This window comes from Hemiscyllium ocellatum, chromosome 23 (genome assembly GCF_020745735.1).
Source record: "Hemiscyllium ocellatum isolate sHemOce1 chromosome 23, sHemOce1.pat.X.cur, whole genome shotgun sequence".
Taxonomy (NCBI): Eukaryota; Metazoa; Chordata; class Chondrichthyes; order Orectolobiformes; family Hemiscylliidae; genus Hemiscyllium; species Hemiscyllium ocellatum.
In genome coordinates, this window is record NC_083423.1 from 38,736,109 (window position 1) to 38,744,909 (window position 8,801).

General features: G+C 39.1%; 1 non-coding gene across 1 annotated transcript; it reads right to left on the bottom strand.

Moving 5' to 3' along the window:
• Positions 1 to 1,996: 1,996 nt before the first annotated feature.
• trnav-cac (transfer RNA valine (anticodon CAC)) lies at positions 1,997 to 2,069 on the bottom strand. Its single transcript has one exon. It is a non-coding gene; the product is annotated as a tRNA-Val (tRNA).
• Positions 2,070 to 8,801: the final 6,732 nt, after the last annotated feature.

Below are 8,801 nucleotides of genomic sequence, written 5' to 3' on the forward strand. Positions count from 1 at the left end.
AATTTGCCCAGATAGAGAGGTATGGCTTGGTGGTTATTTGTGGAGACATGAAGTTCCAATACTGTTACAGACGTAAATTTCTAACAATAACGGACCACAAAGCCCACCTGGGTCTACTCAACGAGAGGAAAGCAGTGCCACCCATAGCTTCAGGTCAAATTCAGCAGCGGGTTCTAATACCAAGTAAATATAGCCATAAGTTGAAACAGCACCTGGGAGGCCAAGTAACAAATGTGGATGCATTGAGCCACCTCCCGTCGGCAGTTACATCACCAATGGTACTGCCATTGGAAGAGTCCATAATGCTTCAAATTTTCTGGACACACTTTCAGTCTCAGCTGACAATATCAGACTTTGGATGCAGAAAGATCAGGTCCTGGCAAAACTGAAACAGCTGGTAGTGATGAGGGAAACCAATATTGGAACCTTTTTGAACCATGGAGACCAGACCACATTAGAGGATGGTATTTCATTATGGGGAGCAAGACGGATTGTCCCGTGCAAAAGTTGCCACCAGAAACTGGCTGAACTCCACTAAAGTCATCCAGGAGTTTCCAAAATGAAGATGTTGGTGAGAAATTATGTCTGGTGGCCAGGATTGGATACAAACTTGACTGCATTGGTGGAGCAATGCCCAGAATGCCAACAAGGACAAAAATTGCTGCTACCAGCTCCCTGACATTCATGGGAATGGCTAAACCCTGCACTTATTTATACATTGACTATGCGAGTCCTTTCATGAGCTCAATGTTCTTAGTCATTGTAGATGCCCACTTAAAGTGGTTGGTTGTGCATATAGTTCATTCATCAAACATGGAGGTAACAATAGAAAAACTGCATGTATCATTTGCATTACATGGAATCCCAGAATTGATGGTCACAGATAATGGACCATTGTTTACCAGCAGAGAATTTGAGTATTTCCTAAAATCGAACGGCATATAAGGACAGCTGCATACCATCAATCATCCAATGAAAAGGCAGAAAGAGCAGTCCAAACTTTGAAGGCAGGCCTAAAGAGACAGCCTACAGCTTCACTGGATACCAAACTGTCCCAGTTATTCTTTGACTGTTGGACCTCCTCTCATGCAACTACAGGGATAGCTCTGGAAGAGTTGCCAATAGGGAGAAGACTCTGCACCAGATTAAATCCGATTTTCTTGGATCTAGGAGGTGAAGGTGAAATAGCATCAGGAAAGCCAATGCCAAATGAAAGATTCCACTAAGCAAGAGACAGTTTACCTAAGGGGACAAAATTTGGTGCAGGTACCACAGGAATGGATCTGCATGGATAAGACGCATGGCTGATATGAGGTCAGGTTTTGTGACATATACATTTCGGTTAGGTGCAAGGGACCTGAACAAGTACATGGATCATATGAAAGCTGCCTCCTCAACAGCCTTTCCAACTCTTCTGGAATCTGTGGGTTCTCTGCCTCCATCAAGAATTGAAGACACCTCAGAATCTGAGATGGACATGGTGAATGCCGCCGTCGTGATGCCTTTGCCTCCTGAAGAAAAGAATGAGTTTCTTCTGAGATGCTCCAGATGCAAGAGGTAAGCTACTGTGTGTTACATGCTGCACGTATCCAAGGCAGTGTTGGAGGGACCTGACCCAGTGCTAAAACGGCCTAGGAGGGAAGGTCATCGACGTTTTCAAAGTTTTTTTTAGATTAGATTAGATTACTTACAGTGTGGAAACAGGCCCTTCGGCCCAACAAGTCCACACCGACCCGCCAAAGTGCAACCCACCCATACCCCTACATATACCCCTTACCTAACACTACAGGCAATTTAGCATGGCCAATTCACCTGACCCGCACATCTTTGGACTGTGGGAGGAAACCGGAGCACCCGGAGGAAACCCACGCAGACACGGGGAGAACATGCAAACTCCATACAGTCAGTCGCCTGAGGCGGGAATTGAACCCAGGTCCCTGGTGCTGTGAGGCAGCAGTGCTAACCACTGTGCCACCCTTAAAAACATGCAATACAATGTTCCCACCCAGGATCGAACTGGGGACCTTTCGCGTGTGAGGCAAACGTGATAACCACTACACTATAGAAACTTCTCTACTATGGAAACTTCTTTGGCATGTGTCACTTCATTCTCTTTTTTTAAGCACTCATTAAAATCTATTTAATTGACTAAGCTATTGGCTGTCTAAACTTACAGCTCTTTCTCTGATTCAATATCAATTTTTGCTTTATTACCAAGCATATGCTGCATAAATGTAAGTTGTATAAATGAACTTTTATCATGAACTTCAGTTACAAATGGAATGGCTGAATGCAGAACTTGGAAGGTGATGAGTCAACTGCAAGTTGTGGCTGAGGCATTGCTTTAGTGAATATGATAAAAGAATATATAGTTTTGTTATGAGTTTATGTTGATATAATTTCAAAGAGAGTACAGGAATGGATGGGGAACTGCATATATATATGAATCAAATCATTAAAAGTAGTATAACAGCATGAAAGACTAATTAATAAAGAGTACAACATCACAGGCTTTATCAATAGAGACATTGAATATAACACAAGAAAGTTACACGTTACCTGTACAACATGCTGGTACAGTTTCAACTGGAGTATTGTATCTGGTTCTGGACAGCATATTTCAGGAAAGCTGTGGTGCCAGTAGATAGGGTGCAGTACAATTCACAAGAATCATTCCAAGAACAAGGAATTTTAATGACATTGAAGGATTTAGAGTACAACTTCAATCAACTGCTTCTTGTTGTGGACCAGACCAAACATCCTCAAAATATATTAAGAAGATATCTGGACCCTAATTTTTCTTATTTTAAAGATAAGTGTAAGGCGTTGTGTTCTGGATGCAATTTGATTAATCAAAATATCAGGCTTGAAACAAAACACACTTCATTCATACATATTATTAAAATACAGACAAAGCAAAAATAAAAGAATTGGCTTAACTGTAACTCTATTGAAATGCTTAACAGTATATTTTATATTTTTTATAAAAGCTATTACTTATTAACTATTCCAATATTGTAACATCCCATAAACACACCCTTGACAAAGGCAAATTCAATAAAATAGATCATCTCACATGCAATTCTAGCAGCAGGACGTGAACTCCAACTTTTAGCTGTAACAGAGGGAGGAATAAGAGCTTACACATACAGCTTCAAGGCCTCAGCAACTGCTGCTGAAGGCTAAAACTAAAAAAAACCTTAGTTCTGTAGGAGCTTGATCCCACCCATTCAGGCTACTTTCGTTGTCCTAACATTTGAAAAAAAACCTTCAAGGCCACACAAGCTGTTTACTTTGTTGGCTTTGGAGCAGACTGCTTGGGACATCTGTCTCAACCTTTCTTCATAAAAATAACATGATAAAATACACCTCTTAAAGCCATAGTATCATCACACTTCTATATGCAGTAATTCTTTTTTATATTTACTGTCATTCAGAATTCAAATCCTTTCATAGTTATTACCATGACTTTGAAGAGCCTAATTTAAACCTAACTTTTTTTTATACACAGGACATGTATGTGTTTTATATTGAATCTTATAGTGTCATCTAGTGGTAACAGTGAATCAGTCTAATCCTAGAATCTTTGTGTTTCACTGGGAGTTTGTTGATAATGTATTAAATAATTACCATTGCTTTTAGTTTCCATTTAATTCAGTAGTTTCATTCCTGCATCACTTATTAACTGGCATTTAGTGTAATTCTTTTGATTGATGTTGTATTACAATTTATATTAAAACCTTCAATATGTTGATAATGGATGATTCAGCAAGGATAATGTTATTGAATATTTTGACTCTTTCTTGTTTGAGATAGTCCTGATACTTAGGTGATACAAATGTTACTTGCCACTTGTCAGCCCAAAACTGGATATTGTCCAGATCTTCTAAATTTGAGTTACTTCAGTATCGTCGTACTGAGGACAATTTCTAACCAGAACATAAGGGGGCTTGCTTAATAGATTTCACAAAAAATGAATAATTTCATTGAATACATATTAAGGAAACTTTTTCATATTTTCTAGCAAGATGTGAGGTTTTTATTGCAAAATACATCGATCAGCATACTTCGACATAAGAATGAATCTATATAAATGTCCCTCTCTATTAAAGCAAATTTCAGAATTCCAAAAGTTGATATAACATACTTTGCAAAATGATCGTACATTAAAATACTACATTTTCATTTCAGCAAGCTTATCTATTTTCTTTTGACAATGAAAATGGTTATTAGGAATAACAAAAATACAAACTTTGTTGTTATGATTCCTGATTTTAAAAAAAATCATTCATGGCATGTCAGAGTTGTTGGCTAGGGCCCACATTTATCGGCCATCTCTAGTTGCCTTTGAGAAGTTGCTGAAAATGTGTGGCTGGAAAAGCGCAGCAGGTCAGGCAGCATCCAAGGAACAGGAAATTCAATGTTTTGGGCACAAGCCCTTCATCAAGAATGTTTCGGGCTTGTGCCTGAAACGTCGAATTTCCTTGGATGCTGCCTGACCTGCTGCGCTTTTCCAGCAACACATTTTCAGCTCTGATCTCCAGCATCTGCAGTCCTCACTTTCTCCTCCTTTGAGAGGTTGCTGGCAAACTGTCTCAAACTATTACAATCAGTTGATGGAGGTGCACCCACAATGCTGTTCGGAATGGAGTTCCAGGATTTTTCCCCAGTGACAGTGAAGGAATGGTGATACAGTTTGATGTCAGGATGATGAAGGGCTTGGCAGGGAACTTGAAGGTGGGTGGTATCCCCAAATATCTGCTCCCCGTGTTCTTTTAGATGTTAGTGAGCATGGATTTGGAAAGTGCTGTCTCGGGAGCTTGACTGAATTTCTGCAGTATGTCTTGTAGATAAATGCACTGCTGCTCTGCAGCGTACGTGGTGGAGGGAGTGAATGTTTGAAGATAAGGTGCCAATCAAGTCGACTGCTTTGTTGACAGAAGCTTCTTGTGTTGTTGAAGCTGTACTCATCCCAGGAATTGAACAAGATTTCATTGCACTCCTGACTTGTAACATTTAGTTAGATAACATGCTTTGGGTAGACAGGATGCAATCTACTCGCCCAGGCCTCTGACCTGCTCTTGCAGAAATCATATCTAGAGTCATAAAGTCATACAGTATGGAAACAGGCCCTTCAGTCCAACTTGTCCATGCCAACCAAGTTTCCCAAACTAAGTTAATTTCATTTGCTTACATTTGGGCCACATCCCTCTAACCTTTCCTTTAAATGTACCTGCCCAAATGCATTTTAAATATTGCAACCATACCTGCATCTACCACTTCCTCTGGCAGTTTATTCCATATACAAAATAACTTGTCCTCTTGTTTGTTGGCTCCACCATCATGTTAATTTTCTGATACTTGTGTATAAAATCATTCTAACCCCTGGACAATAATATTCAATACATTTCTAAACTTTTTAAACCCAAACATTCTGGGTTTTTTTTCATTTCTTCTGACAAATGTGAATCACATTTCACTGCATTATATTTTATCTGTGAATGATTTAAATATAATTCACATGATGCAGACAGCAAAGTGGATGATATGCTGGGATATAGCAAATTCTGTTACACTCAGTACCTTCATTTTGCAATATTATAATATCCAGACAAAAAAAATACATGACCTAAGGGACAAACTGTCCTCACTGTTTCTGGAAGTGTGGATTAGGCTGGGAACAGAGATTTTGATATGTCTGAGTTAGTTTATAAATCTCTGCCACAAACAGACATCTCTCCACATTATATTCCATCCACCAATTGCTTGCCCACTCAATGAATCTGTCCACATCTGTTTTCAGCCTCTTGGTCAAATCCACAGGTTTCTCACTGACCCAGTGTGGGTCTTGTCAGTGAATCTGGAGACATTATGTAGAAACAGGAGTAGGCCATCCCACCCCTCGAGCCTGCTCTCCCATTCAATATGATCATGACTGATCAATACCCTAATCTCACCCTCCTCCCATATTCCTTGATTCCTTTAGACAAAGGACAAAGTCAAAATGGTGCATGTGAGAGAGAGAGAAAGAAAGATTGTGCATGACAGAGAGAGATTGCATACCATAATAAGACTGTGATGAGAGAGATAGTGAGATTGTACATGAGAGAGAGTGAGATTCTATATGAGAGAGAGAGAGAGAGATAATGAGTCTATACGAGAGAGAGAGAGAGAGACTATGCAGGAGAGGTAGTGAGATTGTACATGAGAGAGACTCACTTCCCCTTGACACTGTCAGACTCCTGGATCACACACTGTATTGGAATCAAATGCTGTGTTTAGGAGCAGGACATGGTATATGGCATTACAAAAATTGTTCATGTGCTTGGTAAGAACCAAGAATCTCCCAGCTAATACAGTTCAAGTTCTGGTCAATAGCCACCTTCAACATGTTGATAATGGGTGATTCAGCAAAGGTAATGTCATTGAATGTCAAGGAATGATGTTTTGACTCTTTCTTTTTCGAGATAATCCTGATACTTATGTGATACAAATGTTACTTGACGCTTGTCAACTCAAAGCTCGATATTGTCCAGATCCAATTTGGATTGCTCCAGTATCTTCATTCTGAGGACAATTTCTAACCAGAAATTAAGAGGGCTTGCTGAATAGATTTCATGAAAGTGAATCATCATTTCATTGAATACATATTAAGGAAACCTTTTCATATTTTCTAGCTGGATGTGAGGTTTTTATTGCAAAATACATCAATTAGCATACTTCAACATAAGAACTAAACTATACAAATGTCCCTCTCTATTAAAGTAAATTACAGAACAACAAATTTGATATAATATATTTTGCAAAATGATTGTAGTACATAGCTTTCCTGTGAATAAGTTTTTTATGAGTATAGCTGTTGAACTTTCTCTTTGCATACACATTGCTGTGTATCTGTTTAAAGCCCCTGTATTGAACACCAGCAATGAAACCTTTCCACTGTTGATCATTACAGTTATGTTATATAATTTGAAATACAGAAATATTGTTGTTCTAATTGACATGGCTCGTTGGAGGTTGGAGTAAGCGATGGTAAAATGTAGACTCATTGAGAGTGTAAGGTTTTTTGTGATCTCAGCAAATAACTATGTAAGGCCTGTCTGTTCTGATAAGTTTTATCTACCCTTGCCATAACTGCCTTTTATAACAGTCTTGTTATGCAACATAATATACCACAAAAAATAAGGAAACTTTGTGGTGTTACTTAGCAGTTTTGACAGAAGGCACATATGATAAAACCAATGTAAATATCGAAATTCCTAAGAAAAGCAGTTTCAATGGCAGTTCAATTGCAATGCCATGTCAAGAGAATCTCCACACATAAGCAGAATTGATGTCAAAAGCAGGTAAACAAACTATGGAAACAATCTTGTGCACAGCAAACCAGGCAATGAAAAGCACTGATTACCCCTTATTTAAAATTCATATTTCAGATGCAAAATAAATGATTGAGTTTTGAGAAGATTTGTAGCTCACATTGAAGTTTTGGATGTAGGTTTGCTCACTGAGCAAATTGAAATGAATTATTTCAAATAGATTTAGAAAGGAATTGAAATATCAATATCAATAAATAACATTTACATATTATTTGAAAGTTGAACTTTTTTATTATACCAGAAAAATGTGATGCTCTAAAAATATAAAATTGGCTTTACCAGGCTAATGAGGGTGATCAACAATATGAATGTAGTACTGAAAATGTGTTGCTGGAAAAGCGCAGCCGGTCAGGCAGCATCCAAGGAGCAGGATGTTGTGAAACTTGAAAGGGTTCAGAAAAGATTTGCTGGGGTTGAAGGATATCCTTATAAATCTTTTCTGAACCCTTTCAAGTTTCACAACATCTTGCTTCTTGGATGCTGTTCCTGCTCCTTGGATGCTGCCTGACCTGCTACACTTTTCCAGCAACACATTTTCAGCTCTGATCTCCAGCATCTGCAGTCCTCACTTTCTCCTCCAATATGAATGTGGTACACTTGTTCAAAAATTCTCATTCAACAAGGTGTAACTTTTTCAAGGAATAATACAAGGGTAACTAAATGGAAGTTTCACAAATTCACTATACCCTAGGCATTGACTTCCAGACTTTCTAAGAGCCAGTCTGTGTCACAATTCTGTATTGTTGCATTAGTTTGGGTTTGTGCAGACTAGTTACATTTTTGTCAGCTTAAGTGGAGAAATTCTGATTAGAGTCATAGAGTCATAGAGATGTACAGCATGGAAACAGACCCTTCGATCCAGCCCATCCATGCCGACCAGATATCCCAACCCAATCTAGTCCCACCTGCCAGCACCTGGCCCATATCCCTCCAAACCCTTCCTTTTCATATACCCATACAAATGCCTCTTAAATGTTGCAAATGTGCCAGCCTCCACCACATTTCCTGGCAGCTCATTCCATACACATACCACCATCTACATGAAAAAGTTGCCCCTTTGGTCTCTTTTATATCTCTTCCCTCTCACCCTAAATCTATGCCCTCTATTTCTGGACTCCCCAACCCCAGGGAAAAAAACTTTGACTATTTATCCTATCCATGCCCCTCATAATTTTGTAAACCTCTGTAAGGTCACCCCTCAGCCTTCGACGCTCCAGGGAAAACAGCCCCAATCTGTTCAGCCTCTCCCTGTAACTCAGATCCTCCAACCCTGGCAACATTCTTGTAAGTTTTTTCTGAACCCTTTCAAGTATCACAACATTTTTCTGATAGGAAGGAGACTAGAATTACATGCAATATTCCAAAAATGGCCTAACCAATGTCCTGTAGAGCCGCAACATGACCTCCCAACTCCTGTACTGAATA